Source organism: Lissotriton vulgaris, chromosome 8 (genome assembly GCF_964263255.1).
Source record: "Lissotriton vulgaris chromosome 8, aLisVul1.2, whole genome shotgun sequence".
Taxonomy (NCBI): Eukaryota; Metazoa; Chordata; class Amphibia; order Caudata; family Salamandridae; genus Lissotriton; species Lissotriton vulgaris.
In genome coordinates, this window is record NC_141696.1 from 1122682024 (window position 1) to 1122691128 (window position 9105).

The window sequence follows — 9105 nt, forward strand, 5'->3', positions numbered from 1 at the left end:
GTATCTCTATTTTCTTCCCCTTTCTCCGCTCCCTTTGTCCTTCTTCCTATTTCCAATTTCTTGTTTCTGTACCCTTAGATCTCCTTTGCGTATACAGTAGCGTCCAAGGTATGTCTCTGATTATACCACAGGTGTAAGTGGCACTCACTTTGCTAGTACCACTTTCCTTTTCCTTCACATAAATTCTCATCTCCATACACCATGTTTAGGGCCAGCACTATTCTGGATCGGTTTAGTCACCTTTGTCACTTTCGCTGTATACCTTCTACCATATGAGCACGTAAATTCACTCACACTCTCTTTTTTCGTTTTATTCAACACTATACAGTTGTTATCTTTTGGCATATGATTTCGGATCAATCATGGCGTCCTGTGGTATACTAACCAATCACGGTTACTCACCTTCTTTATTTAAGTTTCACCAAATGAACGAACTTGTCAATGATTTAAGGATTATGCCACTGGCTGCACGACTTTTGTGCTTGCAATGCAGACATTCCATATGGTAGTGATGTCTCTGTAAGCGATTTTTCTGTTATTCCCAGCCCTGAAGATTTGCGTGAGCGATGAAACACGTGTCGGCTGGCTGCTGTTTTTCTGTCATGAAAATAAAGAACTGAGGATTACAGTCTACACAAGACTCCTTCGTCTCTCTGCCACCTTACCTTTTGTGATTCTGTACTTATCCAATGATATGACTACTGTATGTACTTTCTAATGTGTGTGCATAGGGTATCTGTTCTCTTAGCCGCCCTCCATGCCCCGTTCGCTACTGCAATTTCTTCCCTGGTAATGGGTGAATCTAATCTATCCTTTCCTTCTCATGTAAGACTGGCCATCTGCCAGCCGGTTAGGTAGGTGTCTCCTGTCTGTTGTGTACTCGCAGCGCGTGCAGCACACACTGCCTGCAGGTGTGCTGCAGACTTTGGCACTGCTCTTCTGTCCCTGAGCATTCCGCACCCCAACCACCGGTGGTCTCTGAGCCTTGCTTCGGAGGAGCGTGGCAAGCATCCTACTAGCTTTGTCTTCCTCTACGTGGAATAGCTGCCTATAACTGGTGAGAACAAACTGATCCCACATCACCAGCAATACATACCCATTTACACTCCTTCCATTCTGCCAGTCAGTGCGCTGTGCAACTAAACACTCCTCAGGGCCCTCAAATTCTTCTCTTGTACATCCAGTGTCCAGGACACCTGCTGCTTCACCCCATATGTCACCATTATACACTCCCCCAGAAAGACCTTCTTCATAGTATCCCACTCTATGGCTCTTGCACTTGTACTTTCCCTCCTCAAAATAGTGGTCAGTACCTCAGACACAGTTTGCGCAAAACCGGGTGGGCCAATGCCTCCACCTTCAGTTTCCACAGTGGAACCCTAGGGACTCTCCTACCCACCTTGTAATAGCTCAACAAGAGGGAATGGTCGGAAAGATATCGTTCCAAATAGGAAACATTGCCACATCCTGGACCATGTTACTAGTCACCAGGCAGTAATGCAAGTGACTATGGGTCCCTGCTGTCTGGTAAAACATGAATAGGTACGACTCAACATAAACTCCCTGAAATCCCTCCCACCCACAGGCAGTGAGCCCAAACAACTCTCCCCTTAACTTCCAGGCCAACACTCCTCACAGCTCACGCCTCCAGTTTCCAATGGACTGGTGCGTACCATACCATTCCAGGGAGGCCCCTCTGGCAACAGAGCCTAAACGCTGCAATTGCCAGCCATGTTAGCTCCAGATCTCTGCTATTGCTCAGGGAGTCTTGATCCCCTCTGAAGTATCTAAGTGTCTGGCGCACGCAGCTGGAGTCCTCCGATGTTCCATCTGGGCAAATTAGGATCCTCCCCATGAGTCGTATCCCAGTAGTAACTTCTGTACTGGCTGAATGCCTCTGTAGCCGAGCTGAGTGACAGGTAGGGCCACCACCATTGGCCCTGTGGTTCACAGGTTGCTTCTGTTTCCCATCGCCGAGAGTATATAGCCAGTCGCCTGCTTCAGCCCATGTGTTGAAAAAGTATGCCTGTCCGTTGTGTTGCATGCAGAGTTTTGCCGGGAACATCAGGCTGTATCGTTCAGGTTCAGGCCGTGCATTCTCTTTTTTACCAGCAGAGAGTCTCTGCGTAGGTACTGCACTTTGTGGGTATAGTCAGGAAAAACCACGATGTTCCTACTCTCGTACTGTGGTGACTCATGGTCCTGAACATGTTGTAAGAGGGCATCTCCAGCTCTTAAATGAAATAGGTGGGCAATTATGGCACAGGGTGGCGTCCCAGGTCGGGATACCAGAGCCAGTGGACGATAGGCCAGCCAGTGGTGAAGAACTCAGAGAGCTTAGACTTTAGAGTGTTCATGATCCAGTCCTCTAGGAACAACTTGGCTGATTGTTCCTCTGCTCATTCTGAGAATCCCACGAATCGCAGGTTGTTTCTTCAAGATCGCCCCTCGAAGACCTTGATCCACTCCTCCATTCGTGTCGATAAGGACTGAAGTGCAGCCACCATCTTCTTCAGGCCCCTTACCTACTATCGTAATTCTTTTACACTTCCTTTAGCATCTGTGACGCTCTCTGATATTTTTCGTAAGTTAGTACAGAGAAGGTTCACCTCAACAACCACGGTATCTATTTTGACAAGCATGTGGCCTCTCGTGCCCCTCACATTTCCACCAGGGTATCTACCATTATCGGGGGCCCACCTCCCCTCAGACTGAGGCTCTTTGGTCTGCTCCCATGTAGCCCCCACTGTTGACACAGAGGATATAGTTGTTAATCTTGTTAGACTGCAAAGCCCAGGCTGGCTTATCTATCCCAATCACCAGTTTGGTCTGGCCCACTGCATGCTTGGGGCTCAAGAGTACTCAGCGCGCCCTGTGTCCCACTTCGGGACAGAGGATTAACTGCAAATGCGCATTATCTGGCAGCACCTGTAGCCCCTGAGTCTTAGGTTCCACAGATCTGGGCTCAAGCTATTGTATAGGCGGCAAAGACTTCAGCACCAGAGGATAAGACTTGACTGTTCAGTACTTCCGACAGGAGCAGACTACACTCTCTGGGGGTGGAGGGTACCGCAGTCAGATAGGAGCTCACCCCAGCTGCCTGATCCTAGTGCCAGCCTTTGGATTCAGTCCCTCTTACCTGCCTCCGCTTGGGACACCTCCTCAGCATGACCAGCCAGGGCTCACAGAAACCCCTCACTCCTGTCCCTCATGAGCGCTGGCACCTCGAGGCAGACTGCTCCCTCTACTGCCCCCGAGGTCAATGTATGTGCAGGCCTCCGTGCATAGCAGGGCCGCACCTATGCCCCGACCAGTCTCTTGTTTAATGGCCATCTCTCACCCACTCGCTACTGCAAGTCAGATTTTATCTGGTCGAGCTATTTTTAGGACCTACTGGCCAGTTCTGGCGAGTGACCTTAAGCTGGAAAGTAACAGGTGTTTTGTTCATCCAGAAAGAGAATGAGAAATAAAGATACCTTTAAATCTTGCTTTTATCTTGACAAATTTGCTCTATGTTCAAGGACAGAGGTCAAATGTCAGTTTGTCTTTTTACTGAAAGTAATTTATTCATGACCAATTACTTTAAGTCCTTACATGTAAAAACCTAAATTCAGATTTGGCACTGTATCAAATTAAAACACATTAAAAAAACTCTTAAAATGTTGACTTTAAATGCTGAAGCAAGATTGATATGGTGCTTTACTGTTCCTTACAACGTTGCTGTGAGGCCTATGGCTTGCTAGTTGATGTTGGTGATTTGGTTGTTTTTGGTAGGGCAGCCCGAATTGCATCAATAAATTTCCTCAACCTGGCCAAAGTCTGTGTTGTTTTGGAGGAGAAGCACAGATCAGAGGCTTCTCTGCAATGTCTGAGGCCATAGGTCCTGCATAGGGGGTTAGAAAACGTAGTCGTTCACTCGCCATCTTTAGGCAGCAGCACAGCAGATGCAACCAGGATTCACATTTATGATTGCATAGATGACAAGCAGCTGAATTGTCCCGCCATACCCAGGATGGATTGAAGTCCAAGATGGCCAGTGTGAGAAGTCTCATGTAGGGGATTTTCTTTCATGCCTGGGCTTTCCCCAGGATTTAGGTGGCACCCAATATGGTGAAGTTGGTTCTGTGGCATAGCCATTCAATGTGTCTTTCGAAAGAGAGTTTCTTGACCTGTAAGTTCACTGCTTTTTTCCAGGCTGTAACTGGGATCTCCCGGTTGTGCAGATTACTAACTTCAATGTCGAGGAGGCTAATGGTCACTGCCAGCTGTAACTGCCATGGAAAGCCTGCCTCTTCGAAGATGGTTTTAATTGTGCTTTGAGGGACGGGGATGGGGCTCGCAAGGTACTGATGTAATATTTTATTAGGTGCCCTGAGCATATAAGATCTGGGCAAGCGGGACCCAGCTCCAACCTCACCCTAGCTCTCCTGGCCTGCTGGGGAAGAGGTAAAAAAAATTATAAGTGGTGATCTGGAAATTCATGAGATACTTATTCAGTGCTCTGGGGAACGCTAGTTGAGGGAGGGGACTAGTTTGGCTCTCAGGACTTTCAATATAGGTTCCAGGGTTGGGCTGTGTAGCTGTTTGCTTAGTCATTTCAGACTATGGATGATCCCAGCTCCCTTGCTTCTAAGATGTTCTAAATGGGCCCCTGGGTTGGCCTCATCAGAGAGCCAGACAACTAGATAATTAAAGTGTCTGCATAATTTTATTTGCAAGTCACCGAGTTGCCATTGAACTGTTTTCTTTTGTGGATATTTTCCAAAGATGACTATCTTGGTCTTCCCCTGGTTCACCAAAAGTTTGTTGCTTCATTGTATCCGTAGAGTGCATTGAGGGCTCTCAAGTAAGCCAATTTGAGAATGATCCATTATTACAATGTCATCTGCATACTGGAGGATTTGGTGCCGCACTTTCCCCGTCCTCTGTGTTATTAGGCTAGTGCCATCCAGAGCTTTGCCCAGGTCTGCCGTATAGAGGTTGTAAAGAAGAGGAGCGAGCATGCAGTCTTGTTGAAGAACGTTGTAGGTTGGGACTTTTGTTGTTGCCGTTGTTGGGCTAGTTTTTATTTGGACCCACGTCCCCTGATATACTGCAATTATAGCCTTGAATAGCTGTTGGGGGATCCCCCTGGTGACTAGTTTCTCCCACAAAATTCCCCGGTCCACAACATCAAAAGCTGCGCTGTAATCTACAAACGATTCAAAGAAGGGTTCAAGCAAACCGGGCCGAAGACGGCTGTAATGCCAGAAACCGGTCCCGGGAGCTTGTTTCCTTCCCAGTGTAAGAATTGGCTTTTGTAGTTTGGTTTGCCCTGTTCCCATCATGCACTGGGACAGGAACAGACTAATTTGCATACAGCCAGGTTCTGAAACTGGGATGGTGCAGTGAGCTAAAAAACGGTGTTGGATCTAGCCCTGATCTCTTGACTGGGTGAGAGCTTTCTGCTTAATTCAGAGACTCTGTCCCTCACTACCCCTTGTTGTAAGTAATCTACAAACAGCTAAATAAAGGTGGGTGCTTTGGCGGTATGGCACGGCTTGACGGGTATCCCAATGCTAGAATGTTATCCATGGTGGAGTTTTCAGGCCTGAAACCGGATTGGAAAAGGGGGAGAATGCTGTTGTCTGTTGGCCAGAGTTCCAGTTCGTCCATTAATATTCAGGCGTACGCTTTTGCTTCAAGTTCTAATAAAGCAATGAGCCAATCGTTTTCCGTTTTCGTGCGGTCCCCTTTTTTATGAATTGGGAAGAGTATTGATCCTCTCCACGACAGTGGAATTATTGAGGTGGCATAAGCGTAATTGAAAAGTGGTGTAAGCTATCCTGTACAATAAGCTAGTGATGATTTGAATACCACAGCTGGGACCCTGTTGGGTCCTGGTGCTCCATCGTTCCTCATTTTTTTAATTGTGGCTGTTACTGGGGCTTCTGAGATACAAGTTATTTGAGGGGCCAAGCCGGGTGCAGATGGTGGTTGGTGGGGAGGAGTGTTTGATGTGCCCTGGTGGTTATAGTACAACTGCTAGACGTAGTTTACCCACTCTTGGTCCGCCACTCCGTTCTCCTTTGTCTGGCCAGTGTTGCTTAGTTGGTTGATGTACTTCCAGAGTTGAATATGTCCCCTCTCTTTGAGGAGAGTGAAGATTTTCAGCCATTCTGCTTCAATCATTTTTGTTCTTTGCTGCAGACTTTCTTTATGTGGGCTGCTCGAAGAGCAGGGATTGTTTGACCTTGTGTGTTTTGTTTCCTCTACTTCTTGCCTTCAGGGCCTTTAGAAGACTTAATTTGCTTATGTATAGATCATTTGGGTTAATGTGTAAGGGGAATGGATGGGCATGTATTACCTTCATCAGGGGAGTTCCTGACCATCCCCTAGTTCCTTTTGAAGATGTGCTAGAAGACCCTCCCAATGCTCCGGGGGAATGGCTATTCCTGATGCTGTGGGGCTTGTATCTTTGATTGTTATCCACTCTGTTAGTTTTGTACCAAGATTTGCAGACCATTTTAAACTGCTGAGGACCTTGTGGCAAACTCCCCCGGTTGGATCCCCTAGTATTTTGAGTAGTGGAGTGGCTTTACCGCCTAGTTGGAAAATTGCCCTCAATGGTCTATGGTCACCCTCTTCCCTGTTGTCGACTACGAAGTTACTGAGGTATGGGGTCAGCTGATCAAAGATAAAAATGTAGTTGATTGTAGATTTATTCCTGAACGAAGGGAGTGGGAGCCATTGTCGGTCCTGGGCCTCTTTGATGACATGCACAGAGGCTAAGCTGTGACTGTCAAGAAGGCGCCGCAATGGGGTTGCCACTGTTGGTGCCCAGAGGTATTTTTTAGGCTTCCCCAGCGGCCAGGTGTTTAAGTCCTCAGCGATTATTGGAAGTTATGAAATATATTTGTTTAAAAGTTTTTGGTTCTTATTACCAGTGATGTTAATGCTTGTTTTATCAGGTGGAGGGAGGGGTTGAATTAACAATTGATTAACAATAGTCGGATTGATTGTTGCTTTTTAGCCCTTTGATGAGTAGGGCTTGCAGATCTGACGTGTTGATTGGGATTACTGTGGTCTCTATTTTGCAAGCGTGATTGATAAAGATGGATAGACCGCCGTGACGGCCGCCCAAAAAATATACATTTTATAGCTGCAGTGTGGAACGCGTAATAACCTCGGAAGGTTGTTGTTTCAGTAGCCCAGGTCTCCAGTAAGCAGAGAATGTTACTTTTATAAAGGTAATATGTTGCAGAAGTGGTCCTAAGAAGTTTTTTAAGGCCTGCCACGTTCCAGGATGTGATTGTTAGTTGTGTGCAGGATCTAGATGTCTTGATAGAGTTCCCTTGGCTATCGAACTTTAACATGTTAGTGGTGCCGTAGTAAGAGATGGCTGTCCAGTTGGTCTCTGATTCCAGGTTCGATGTTTGGCGCAGGCTCGCTAGGAAGTACCTTTGGTTGTGTGTGTAGATTATTCTCTATGCTTTATACGGCTTGGGTGTTGTTAGATTATTCCCCTGTTGGTTACCTTCCGCACCCCTAAGGATGGAGGAGACTGGAGAGGGAGGAGAAGCTTTATACGGCTTGGGTGTTGTTGTTAGATTATTCCCCTGTTGGTTACCTTCCGCACCCCTAAGGCTGGAGGAGACTTCATTCTTTAGCGAGGTTGCTTTGTGCACGTGTGGGTATTTCTCTGGTGCGAGGGCTGTGATACCTATCACATATTCAGCCAAGAGGGATTGTTCCTTAATCGTTGTCACCTGGTGTGACTGGCGGCTCAGCCCTATCAAAGTGGACTCGCCATGGGTGTCCCCTGATAGGCTCAGAAACTTGACCCAAACTAGATTGTCCGATTGCATATGGGCCAATGTAGGGAAGTGCTTAAATAGACTAAATATATTGCCACTATTTAAGATATCATAGTGTCCCTTGATGCGGTATCTGGGAGTTAATAAGCCCTCTGTGTTGTTTTTGAGTTACATTGCTCCATGGGTAGGGGTCTATGTCTCGGCTGAGAAATGATTGAGTTGGAGCCCACTCCTGCCTTTCTGTGTCTAGCTTTTGTGGTAGGACTTGATGATGGCAGGGTGGTTCACCCGCAAGATGTCAGGGCACTCAGGTCTGTGGAACCCCAGATGAAACACGCCCCAGTGTTTGAGTCAATTTCACCTGAAGAGAAAGATTGAGTAGTCAAGTCAATGTTCACTGGTATTGGCGGAAGAGCTGGTTGAATCTCAATAGCCGGGCTTTTAAGCTTGTCCAGTTCTGTTATGATTTCTGAATGGGAAAGAATGAATATCGCTTGTTCCTTTGCCTCTATTGTTGTTCGTTTTTGTGCAGTGGGCTTTATGGCAAAAATTGGGTAGGTCTGAGATTGGTCATCTTTAACTTGTGCTGGTTGATTCTGAGTTGTTAGCAAGGATGCAACTCTTTTGAAAGTTATGGCCTTTTTGTGCTGTTTCCTTACTTTTTTCTTATCCCTTCTAGAGTGCGGCGTTTCTAGCTGTTTCTGAATGAGTGAATTATCCTTGATTTCCACTACTCTAGCTATAGTTCTGGTGCTAAGGCTTTGCCCTGATGAGCTGAAGGGGGAATTGGTGCCCAAGGTTAAATTTTGGTCCTGTGGTTTATTGGGGGCGAGGTGGCTACCGGTGGTGTTCATATTCGGGTTAAATTTGGGGTCGTCTGGCTTTGTTGTTGAGCTTAAATTGCAATAAGTAGACAAGTTGCTGGTCCCGAAACTCCCAGTTGCTCACCTTATTATAGCTGCCAGGTCTGTTAGAACAATCCTGAAGGCTGATGGCTTCCGGCGTCTCGGGCGGAGCAGTAGGTCCAGACGTTTCTTTTTCTCTCCGCGTAATACACCAATCCAACTGCATGGAGTGCTGATATTAGAAAAAAAGATATTATAATATGCTTTGTTGTAGTCTGTTTTCTGTGACTATATGTCAGACAACTATACTTCGAAAGAAAATCGCTGTCACGTGTCCGAACAACCTCTCAAAGTTGTCTTTTTACTGATTGCTTCTTATCTTATCCTGGAAAATGGTGTTTACTTTTCTTTCTCTTACTACAGGTAAATGTTTTTGTCAAGTGAGCTTCGTGAAACAAAGGGCT

General features: G+C 46.5%; 1 protein-coding gene across 1 annotated transcript in view; it reads right to left on the minus strand.

The window, feature by feature from the left end:
• The window catches only part of TRIM13 (tripartite motif containing 13), a 286751-nt gene extending 277888 nt beyond the window's left edge, over positions 1-8863 (minus strand). Inside the window, exon 1 of the mRNA XM_086934954.1 lies at positions 8745-8863. The gene's annotated coding sequence lies outside the window, so the exon portion shown is untranslated. The remainder of the gene's footprint in view (positions 1-8744) is intronic.
• Positions 8864-9105: the final 242 nt, after the last annotated feature.